The 11,057-nt window shown below is 47.0% G+C and overlaps 1 protein-coding gene across 1 annotated transcript in view; it reads left to right on the forward strand.

Annotated features, from left to right (window-relative positions):
- The first annotated feature begins 10,105 nt into the window (after nucleotides 1-10,105).
- The window catches only part of LOC114118024 (zinc finger protein 665-like), a 39,158-nt gene continuing 38,206 nt past the window's right edge, over nucleotides 10,106-11,057 (forward strand). The window contains exons 1-2 of the mRNA XM_060398875.1: nucleotides 10,106-10,158; nucleotides 10,799-10,920. The gene's annotated coding sequence lies outside the window, so the exon portion shown is untranslated. The remainder of the gene's footprint in view (nucleotides 10,159-10,798; nucleotides 10,921-11,057) is intronic.

Consider the following 11,057-nt stretch of genomic DNA (forward strand, 5'->3'; position numbering starts at 1 on the left):
ACGTCCAGATACAGGCGTGTGTCCTAGGCTCCGCCCCTCGTTGTCCCTTCCCTCTGGAACCTAGTGCTTAGGAGTCTCTGGTGTCTCCACTCGAAGGACCTGAGTTTACAGCAGTTCCTGAAGCCGAGACTTGGTAGGTGCGGGCTCCCCGGGAATAGTGAGGTACTGTCTTTTGCTTTTCCGTCTTGTTAAGCTCCGCGCATAGGGTCCCCTCTACTCCATATCTGTGGTCGCGGGTCACTTCGGACCTTCCTAATCCCCCAGCCTTTCCTCCACAAGTAAATTCAGTTGTTACTTTGAGAGGCCAGTGGTCTAATTTCCTTTCAGTGTAAAATCCTGAGGTAACATATATCGTGCACGAAATATATAGTAATTTATAGGGGGAAAGTGATTATCATTGAGACATGGCACTTGATAATTTTGTAAATATACCAAAACACTTGTTCAGGAGCTAGCTTAGAATTTTATCTTTGCAACTGGTGGTGGAGCTGGAGTTCCTTTTCTAGTGTTAGGGAGGCGTATTACTGTCCTTTTCTGGTTTATATGACAGGGTAATAAATTGACTACAGACACTCTTCACTTTAGATTATTTTCAGTAATGCTGCTGACTGGTATGAGCTCTAGAATCAAAGAAAAATATTAAATGGTCTCTATGCTCAGACATTTCCGACTCTTTGAGACCCCATGGAGTGTAGCCCACCAGGCTCCTGTGTCCATGGGATTTCCCAGGCAAGAATACTGGAGTGGGTTGCCATTTCCTAATCCTGGGGATCTTCTGACTCAGGGATAAAACCCCCATCTCTTGCGTCTCTATTGGCAGGAGGACTGGTACCACTGAGCCATCTGGGAAGCCTCTTTGGTCTGATACTAAAGTTTCATTTGAATTAAAGAAGTGAGTTTTGGTTGGTAGTTTTCCAGTCAGTGAGACCAAGTGTGGATAATGCTGAATTATGGACTGCTGACAAGTGCAGTGGAAAGTGGTGTATAACAGTGGGAAAATATCTTACGAGATCGGAGAATCTGAAGACATTTGAGGGATAGTTTTAGATTTTGTGCATCAAGGTTGACTGTCAGTGCTACACTAAACCTAAGATGATTATGTGGGGCAGGTGGACAGGGAGCAATTAGCTTCAAGTAATTAAGCCTGGTTATTTATGGGAATGTTGTTGATGGAATATTGTCAGAGATTAAACATTGGTTGAAAATGCTTCTAACGAACAGACCTTTGATAGAGTTGAGTAGGAGTGGGTTGTCTTCATTAATCAAAATTAATCAGAGAAGGGAGGTTGTCCTAGAATTGTGAAGCCAGTGACAGGAGTGCTGTACACAGCTGTGTGGGATGTAGAGTCAGGGTTATTAATAGGCTCAGGTCTTGGTGTGCAACATGTGGGCTGATTGGATAATAAGATCTTAAGAATGGAAGCCTGTGAGGATTGGTAAGCCTGTTAATAGGAGACTTCATAATGTCTGTAGTGGAGAAATGCATTGCTTTCAGCGGTTTATCTACTCAGAGTGGGGGATACTGATTTTACTGTGGTTAGAGTGGCCAGAAGCTTTGGAATCTAAGGGGCTATGAAGGAGCCCCCCACCCCCCTTCCTTAAAGAGCTGGAGTATCTTCCAATTAGGTCAGTCAGGGACAACAGGCAAATTGGGGCCTTTCTCTGTGACTTTTTCACTGAACTCAATCAAGCCAAACCTCAAGGACCTTTAAAACTTTGTGATATCCCCAGTTCCTGGCATGTTTTCCCAGGAGGGCCAGTTTCTTGGCCTCCATACTGAGTGCCCAGTGCCCTTGCATTTGCGGCTTGTGTTTTTCTGTGTGTTGCCCAGGCCCAGTGGTCTCTACTGTTTAGCCATGTTGCTCAACAGAGCACAGAAAAGTGGTGAAAAAATGTGGGAAAGTGGAGAGGAAGCTATCGGGGGTCTAGGAGAGTTGTGAGAGGAGGCAGGTTTCGGCCTCTGGATGAGCCCTATGAATGGTGTATGCGTGTGTTGCAAGCACAGTGGTGTGACCCAGTTCAAGCTCGCTCTGCTGCCTGTGAGAGAGGCCAGTGCTTTGGAGAGACAACTTCTTAAGGCAAACAATGGGACTTCATTTTGAAAACCAGCTGACCAAGAAGATGGCTAACTAATATCTCAAGATAGCCATCTTGTTGGTCTCTGGATGCCAGATTCTTTTATGAAACCAGAGAAAGAAGCAGTGAGGAAATAAAGTCAGAAGGGAGGATCGAGAGGGAGAGGCCATGGGGAAGTAAGGTAAAAAGGGCCACCAATAAAGGGCTATCAGTCTTGCAGTACATCTCAGGGACAGCCAGCCTTCTGTGTTCATCTCTTCTTTCCTGCAGTCATTCACAGGTTGTGAGATCAGAGCATCTCCCTGTGAGCTCAACAAAGGCACTTTAGTTTAACAGTCAGGCTAAGAGGTAGGGTCCTCTGAGGCCAGCCATTATGGAGGATTACAATAACCACAGCAGTGAGAAGCAAGGCAAAGAAACCGTTCCAACTTGGAATCAGAATTGGCTCTTCCCTGCAACAGTTGTGGGATCACGTTGTGTGGAACTGTTGACAAGGATGGTCTCAGTTTTGACTGGAGGACCTGGATGTGGGCTCATGGCTAATTGTGGGTTGCCTGGAAGGGTGGGCATGCCACAGTGTCTTAGCTCAGTTTCCCTGGGACACAGATGCTGTGACTGAGGTTGTGTGTGTTGGTTGATTGGGAAAGTCATGATCACACCTGTGGAGGAAGGAAGGACCTGAAATTGGGAAGAGGACTGTTACCCTGCAGTGTGTTAGAATCAAGGCCTGAGCTGAGCCCACAGGGAGGGATGGGTGCATTAGTCCTGGAGGTGGGATCCAGAAGGTTCCCCACAGCATCAACTCCATGGAGTGAATTTTGTGATGTCTTTTGGAAGGGCAAGAATCATTATGCAACCTTAAAATAACTGTTGGTAAAATCCAGGAGATGATATTGTTGGTTACTTTTAGTATTTTCTGTTATTTTGAGTTGTAATGAAGAAGGTTTCTGATGGATTTGGGAGGGAAAAAAGACCTTGGAGTGTATCTTTGGAGGTTGTTGACGTCTCACTGGGACATGTGCATCAGCAGACACATCTTCTTTTTATTATTAGAGTTCGGAGATGACAGTTTTTGGGCTGGCTGAGGTCACCGTGACTGGTAAGAAGCTGTCTTGAATCCGGTTTGCTGCTCGGGCACCTTCATGTGTATTATTCCATCATAAATGCATGAGTTGTTAAACCTTGGAATCTTTCTGGGGATTGCATAGCACGATGGATGGATTATTACTGAAAGTGTGGAGAGTGTGTTGAACCAGATGAAATTTCATAAGGGCCTTTCAACCTAGAAGGAAAATGGTGCTAAACTTTGATGGCAGAGGGATTTCATTAGGGAGGGGCCATTAAATCTCAGGATGTAAGGAAGGATCGGGCTCCCCAGGTGGTGCTGTTGATAAAGAATCACCTGCCAGTGCAGGAGACAGAAGAGACGCGGGTTTGATCCCTGAGTCGGGAGGAGGGCATGGCAACCTACTCCATGGGCAGAGGAGTCTAGTGGACTACAGTCCATAAGGTCGAAAAGAGTCAGACATGACTGAAGTGACTTAGCTCACAGACACAGGGAAGGATTATTCGTAGACTGTGAGGACCATCAGCTCCATAGCAATCTGGAGTACAAAGGCTTATTCTGGAGATGATGCAGCTGCTATTTCTTGCTGCCAGTGCAGCGGGGTTCTCTCCATGTCTTTCCAAATCACGTGCATGTGCCACATACTTGCACAATACAGGTAAACAGGAACTCTTGTGAATGGTTGGTGGGAATGTAAATAGTACATGGAAAACAGTATGGAGGTTCCTCAAATATTAAAAAGAGAACATACATAGGATCTCAGAGTCTCGCTTCTGATTATATACCCAAAGGAAGAAGAATCAGTATATTTTTTAAAACATTTATTTATTTGACTCCCATGGGCCTTAGTTGTGGAGCACAAGATCTTTTCTGCATCACACAGGCCCTTTCATCCTGGCAGGGGGGCTCTGGAGTATGCCTGCTCTTTGTTTGCGGTACCTGGGCTTAGTTGCTCTGCTGCATGTCGGGTCTTATATCCCCAACCAAGGATTCAACAAGGATTGAGTCCCCTTTGTTGCAAGGCAGGTTCTTAACCTGGAATTCCTGTGACCACCAGGAATGTCCTGTGAAAAATCAGTATTTTGAAGGAGTTACCTGCATTTGTATAATCATTTCTTTATTCACAACAATCATTTTTCTTCAAATAACACAGTTTTGTCCGATTTCAGTTCTACATAACAGAACCTAGTAATGCCCCAAAGGCTCCCAAGGTTGAAAGAGTCTATTAAGAGTTTCTTTTCATGGTGTAATCAAAGAATAGTTAATTTGGGGATTATATACTAATAATTTGCACTTGAGCTATTCTCTCCACACTCTGTCCATAGTGGAGCTTTTATAGACTCTGGACCCCTAAAACCTACTCCCTTGTTTAAGGATGTTCCTGTATGATATTTCCCAATGTCCTCTTTTGTTCCCAATAAAACCAATAGTATGCGCCTGATCTACATGAAAAGAATCATGGGATCTTACTTTCTATGCCTGCCTTTCGTCATTAATCACCATGGCCCTTGCTCTTTCTGTTCCTTCAGGTCTAGGCCAGTGAGGTCTCGCCGTCTCCTTCCCATATTCTCTGTCACATTAACCAGGTTTCCTGCCTCTATATTAATCACCTTCATCAGAAATGCCTTTGTCCTTTGACTCTTTGGGGTCTTTCCTCTTTTCCCTCCACTGAAGGTTGCACCGTCTTCCTCTTCCTCCCTGGGTGCTCACAGCATCTCACTCTGGGGGTGAGGACTGGGAATGTGGGTTGGCCTGAAGAATTCTCAGGGGAGACAGAGGGGACAGGGTAGGTGATGATGGTTCCTGTATCTATCCTGAACATTTCAACTCTAATTGATCCTTACCCCATGTGGACACTTAATCACTGAAAAGCAAACAGATATGGGGAGTCCTAATGAGCTTGATAGATCTAGTGTCTTGAGGTGTCCCCATGTTTTAGTCTGCTGTGTCACTGCTCACTGCAGCCCCCAGGTCTTCTAAGCTCTGTCCACCCAGGGACTGGTTGCCATCTTAGACAGCAGCTCTGCCTTCCAGCAGTTTATTAGCTCAGATCAGGGGATGCTGAGTTTACTGTGGTTAGAGTGGCCAGAAGGTTTGGAATCCAAGGGGATATGAAGGAGTCCCCCCCTCCTTAAAGATTGGGGATATCTTCCAGTTAGCTCTCACTGGGGAGAACAGGGGTCAGTGAGACTGGGGTCTCTCTATCTTTGTTAATTCTTCACTGAGCTCAATCCACCCAGATCTGAAGGGCCTGTAAAGTTTTCTGATGTCCCAAGCTGCTGGCAGGCTTTCCCAGGAGGGCCGGCTCCTTGGTCTCTGTACTGAGGGCCGAGCGTCCTTGGATTTGCAGCCTGTGTGCACCGCTGTTGCGATGCTCATGCCCTTGGTCTCTGCTGTTTAGCCCTCTTGTTCAACCATGCATGAAGAGGTAGAAAACTGGGGGAAAGTGAAGGGGAGCTTGTCAGAGTCTCCAGGAGGGCTGTGGCAGCAAGAGTAGGGCTCTGGATGAACCCAGTGAATGGGGGTGTGTGTGTGTATGTGTGTGTGTGTGAGAGAGAGAGAGAGACATTCATACTTGTGGGATCACGGGGTGTGTGGAACTGTTGACAAAGATGGTCTCAGTTCTACCTGGAGGACCTGGATGTGGGCTTATGGCCAACTGTGGGCTGTGTGGAATGGTGGGCATGCCATAGTGTCTTAGCTCAGTTTCCCTGGGACACAGATGCTGTGACTGAGGTTTGCAGGACTGGGTTTCATTGGGAAACACAAGATCACACCTGTGGAGGAAGGAAGACAGTGGAATTGGGTTGAGGACTGTTACCCTGCAGCGTGTTAGAATTAAGGCCTGAGCTGAGCCCACAGGAAGGTCTGGGTGCAGGAGGATGGGCACAATGTCGCAGAGAAGGAGTTTGGGATCCAGGAGGTGCCCCATAGCACCCCCTCCACACAGTGGATTCTGTGGGGGTCTTTAGGGAGGGCTAGAATCAGGCCCATAGAATAACTGTCATTAAAATTCCAGAGATCACTTTGCGGTTTACCTATAATTTTTCTGTTAGTTTGAGTTGCTAGTGAAGATTTCAGGTGGAATGCAAAAAAAGAGAAGTTGGCGTGTTCCTTGGAAGATGGTGAAGTTGCACTGGGGCGTGTGCATCAGCCTACACATTGATCTTGTATTATATTTTGGTGATGACAGTTTGGGGCTGCTGGGGTCACTGTGCCTGATATGATATCTTGAGTCTGGTCGGTGTTTGGCCATCTTCGTATATATTATTCCATCATTAACACAGGAGTTGTTAAGGCTTGGAATCTTCTGGGGATTGCATAGCAGGACGGGTGGATTATTACTAGGTCTCTGGGGGGTGTGTTGGCCCAGATGCAGGTTTGGAAGTTTCAGCCTCAGAGGGTAATGGTTGGGCCTCAGCTTTGATGGCAGAAGTTTCACATGATGCAGTGAAGGCTTGTTCTTAGAATCCGAGGATTATCAGCTCCACAGCAACCTGTAGTACAGAGGCTTATTCTGGAGATGACTCATCTGCTACTTGTTGCTGCCAGCACAGCGGATTCCTCTACTGTTCTCTCATCATCTTTACAGAAATCGGGCGTCTGCCATGTCCATGCACAGTACAGTTAATGGTTGTAAACTGTTGAAGGCAATGCAAATGGTACATGGAAAACAGTACAGAGTTACCCAAAGATTAAGAATAGAACATGCATAGGATCGTGCAGTCTCACTTCTAATTATGCAGCTAAGAACAGGAAAATTTTAAAAACTGTTTATGTATTTGGCTTCACCTGCGTCCTTCAGGATCTTTGGATTCAGTGCACTGAAATTCTAGTGTGCTCAGGCTTAGTTGCTCCGCTGCCTGTGGGATCTTAGTTCCCCCACCAGCGATTGAACCCACATCCCCCACAGAGCTAGGCAGGTTCTTCACCACTGAACCACCAGGGAAGTCCTGTGCAAAAATCAGTATTTTTGCAGGAGTAACCTGCACTCCCGTAACCCATACTGTATGATTCACAACAGCCATGTATTGTAGAAAGAACCTGAATGTCTGTTCTCGGCCGAGTGGATGATGAAACCGTGATGTGTGTATGAGACAGGCTGGGTCCTGGGACCTTTCCCTGCAGTTCTTGCACCTGGAAGAACGTCTTCTCAGGCAACAGACCACAAAGAAAGTGTAACTGAACAAAGAAACTATACCCACATTCATGAGCGGGCAGCAATTCTGAACAATAAGTAAAAGGACCACAAACCAAGCTTGATTTCTGAGGCTCCAGAAGCAGAATCAGGTCACTTCCCGTGATCCCTGCTCACAGCACCACCAGGGGGCCCGAGGTGGGGCAGATCACCTCAGCTTCCTTCCCGCCTTAACCAAAGGGATCAGCTCACCCCACTTTTTGGGAGGAGCAGGGGCGCACACTTCTTTTTCTGTCTCTCCTTACTGCAGCAAGAGTCCCAGTAAAGCCTTTCTTGAAATTCCCCTCTGGTCTCATAACTATTTCTATTGATTAAAGAGCCCCAGGATCCAGGTTGAAAACATGTAAGTGTAAGTGTTAGTCACTCAGTCATGTAACACTCTTTGTGACCCCAGGGACTGTACCCTGCCAGGCTCCTCTGTCCATGAAATTCTCTAGGCAAGAGTTCTGGAGTGGGTTGCCATTCCCTACTCCAGGGGATCTTTCCAACCAAGGGATCAAATCTGGGTCTTCTGCATTGCTGGCAGATTCTTTACCTTCTGAGCTCCCAGGGAAGTCCTCATTGGTAACCCAGGAAAATATACACACCTATTTGTAACGGCATATTCAGTTCAGTTTAGTTGCTCAGCCATGTCTGTCTCTTTGCCAGCTCATGGACTGTAGCATGCCAGGATTCCCTGTCCATCACCAACTCCCTGAACTTACTCAAACTCATGTCCATCGCATTGGTGATGCCATCCAACCATCTCACCCTCTGTCATCCCCTTCTCCAACCTTCAATCTTTCTGAGCATCTGGGTTTTTGCCAGTGACTCAGTTCTTTGCATCAGGTGGCCAAAGTATTGGAGTTTCAGCTTCATCATCAATACTTCCAATGAATAGTCAGGATTTATTTCATTTAGGATTGACTGATTGGATTTCTTTGCTGTCCAAGGGACTCTCAAGAGTCTTCTCCAGCACCACAGTTCAAAAGCATCAATTCTTTGGCACTCAGCTTTCTTGGTACTCCAGCTCTCACATCCATACATGACTACTGGTAAAACCATAGCTTTGACTAGACAGACCTTTGTTGGTAAAGTAATGTCTCCGCTTTTTAATATGCTGTCTAGGTTGGTCATGGACATAGCTTTTCTTCCAAGGAGCAAGTGTCTTTTAATTTCATTTGTGCAGCCATCATAAGCAGTGATGTTGGAGCCCCCCAGAATAAAGTCTGACACTGTTTCCACTATTTCCCCAGCTATTTGCCATGAAGTGATAGGACGGGATGCCATGATCTTAGTTTTCTGAATGTTGAGTTTTAAGCCAACTTTTTCACTCTTTCACTTTCATCAAGAGGCTTCTTAGTTCTTCTTCACTTTTTTCCATATGAGTGGTGTCATATGCATATCTGAGGTTATTGATATTTCTTCCAGCAACCTTGATTCAAGCTTGCATCCAGCCCAGCATTTTGCATGATGTGCTCTGCATGTTAAGAGCACACTTTTTAACTTTTCTGTAAGTTAAGTAAGCAGGGTAATAGTATGCAACCTTGATGAACTCCTTTCCCAATTTGGAACCAGTCTGTTATTCCATGTCCAGTTCTAACTGTTGCCTCTTGACCTGCATGCAGATTTCTCAGGAGGCAGGTCAGGTGGTCTGGTATTCCCATCTCTTTAAGATTTTTCCACAGTTTGTTGTGATCCACACAGTCAAAGGGTTTGTCATATCAATAAAGCAGAAGTAGATGTTTTGTGGAACTCTCTTGCTTTTTTGAGGATCCATTGGATGTTGGCAATTTGATTTCTGGTTCCTCTGCCTTTTCTAAATCCAACTTGAACATCTGGAAGTTCACAGTCACATACTGTTGAAGCCTGGCTTGGAGAACTTTTAGCATTACTTTGCTAGCATATGAGCTGAGTGCAATTGTGTGGTAGTTTGAACATTCTGTGGCATTGCCTTTCTTTGAGGTTGGAATGAAAACTGAACTTCTCCAGGCCTGTGGCCATTGCTGAGTTTTCCAAATTTGCTGGCATATTGAGTGCAGCACTTTGACAGCATGATCTTTCAGGATTTGAAATAGCTCAACTGGACCCACATCCTCAAAATTTCCAGGAGGCTGGGGGGGAATGCATAAAATTCAAATCAAATTGGAAGAATTTAAGGAGAAGAGAACTGTCTAGCAGCCAACAGGCACTAAAAGAAGAAATCAAAGGTAGGCACGGATTGCAGATTTTTAAATCTGTCCCCAAACACTGACCATACCCTGGCTGCTTAGATGTTGTTGCTAAAACACTGGATGAATCTTACTAACAGGGGCTTCCCTTGTGGCTCAGCTGGTAAGGAATCCGCCTGCAATGCGGGAGACCTGGGTTAGATCCCTGGCTTTCGAAGATCCCACGCAGAAGGGAAAGACTACCCACTCCAGTGTTCTGGCCTGGAGAATTCCATGGACTGTATAGACCATGGGGTCGCAGAGTCGGATACGACTGAGCGACTTTCACTACTACCACCGTTCTTTCCTCAACATATGACAAAAAGTTTATTTTGTTCATCGGCATTTTTATACTGTAATTATAGAAGAATATACTATCTATTTAGATGTTAAAGGCAATAAATTTAAAAAAGAAAAACAGACTGTAATTTATGGGGCATCGCAGGACTGTTAAACACCTCCTGGCCCCTTGCCCCGCCTAGCTCTCCTGGGGCAGACATGGACGCTCCTCGCCCCGCCCCTCGCCTGCTGCGATCCGCACAGCCCCCGACCCGGAAGCTCCGCCTAGGAATCCGCGCGTGCGCAGTTTCCTGCGGAAGCGGAAGGCCGCGAGAGAAGGGAGCCGGGAGGTCATTGACTTTTTTTCTCCGAGTGTAAACGCGTGCTGCGCGCTTAGCCGTCCAACCCGCCCTCGCCACGCCCAGCTTCAGGGTCCCGGTGGTTCTGCAGCAGTAATATCCCAACACCCCGCCGTCCGCCCCAAATAAACCCAGAGGCCGTGGTTGCCAGTCGAGTGTTCGAAATCGCTCTGAGGCTTGTCCTTGCCTTTTGCTTTTCAGCCTTAGGCCCCAGAGACACCGCCTTTCGGGATATTTTCCTGCTTAAAACTTAACCGTTAGTACCTACGCCTGTGCCTTGTAAAGTCCCCGGGCGCGAGGGGGATTCGGGCACGCCCATCTCCATCGCCTCACCCTGTCGGCCCCTGGAGGTCGCGTGGACAGCCCCGCTCCCGGAGAGGCCGCGTCCTCTCCCCGGTCCTGGGATTCTGGAGAGCCCGCCCCGCCCGAAACCTCCCTGGCTCCCAGCCTCTCTGCCCTCGTCTTCTTAGGCCGGTCGTGCTGCCCCGCAGGCCTCCCTTCCTGGTCAGTCCCTTTTCCTCACCCCTGGTCTGGACGTGTGACACCCAGTGTTTTTCCGTCACGAGTCCCTCTTGTTGGAAAAGGTGCTCTTTTGATAGGCGGGCGTTTCATTTACTCATCATTTCTGTAGATACGTGGGCGAGAGGGATCAGAAGAAGCAGTGACTGAGAGTGAAAGGCAAACTCAGAAGTGGAAAACAATGAGAGAACCCACGGGGTCGCCCAGGATGGCTGAGGCAGTTGTAAAAGGATGGTAAAATGAAATAGACTTAGCCCTTAAAGCAGCGGGTGGGTGAAAGAAAAATGGACAAAGGCGTGGGGTCTCCAGGAGTTGGAGACAAGGAGACAGGGGCCGCGCGTCTGCGGTAGGAGAGCTGACAGGGGTGATCC

Source organism: Ovis aries, chromosome 14, assembly GCF_016772045.2.
Source record: "Ovis aries strain OAR_USU_Benz2616 breed Rambouillet chromosome 14, ARS-UI_Ramb_v3.0, whole genome shotgun sequence".
NCBI classification, from domain to species: Eukaryota; Metazoa; Chordata; class Mammalia; order Artiodactyla; family Bovidae; genus Ovis; species Ovis aries.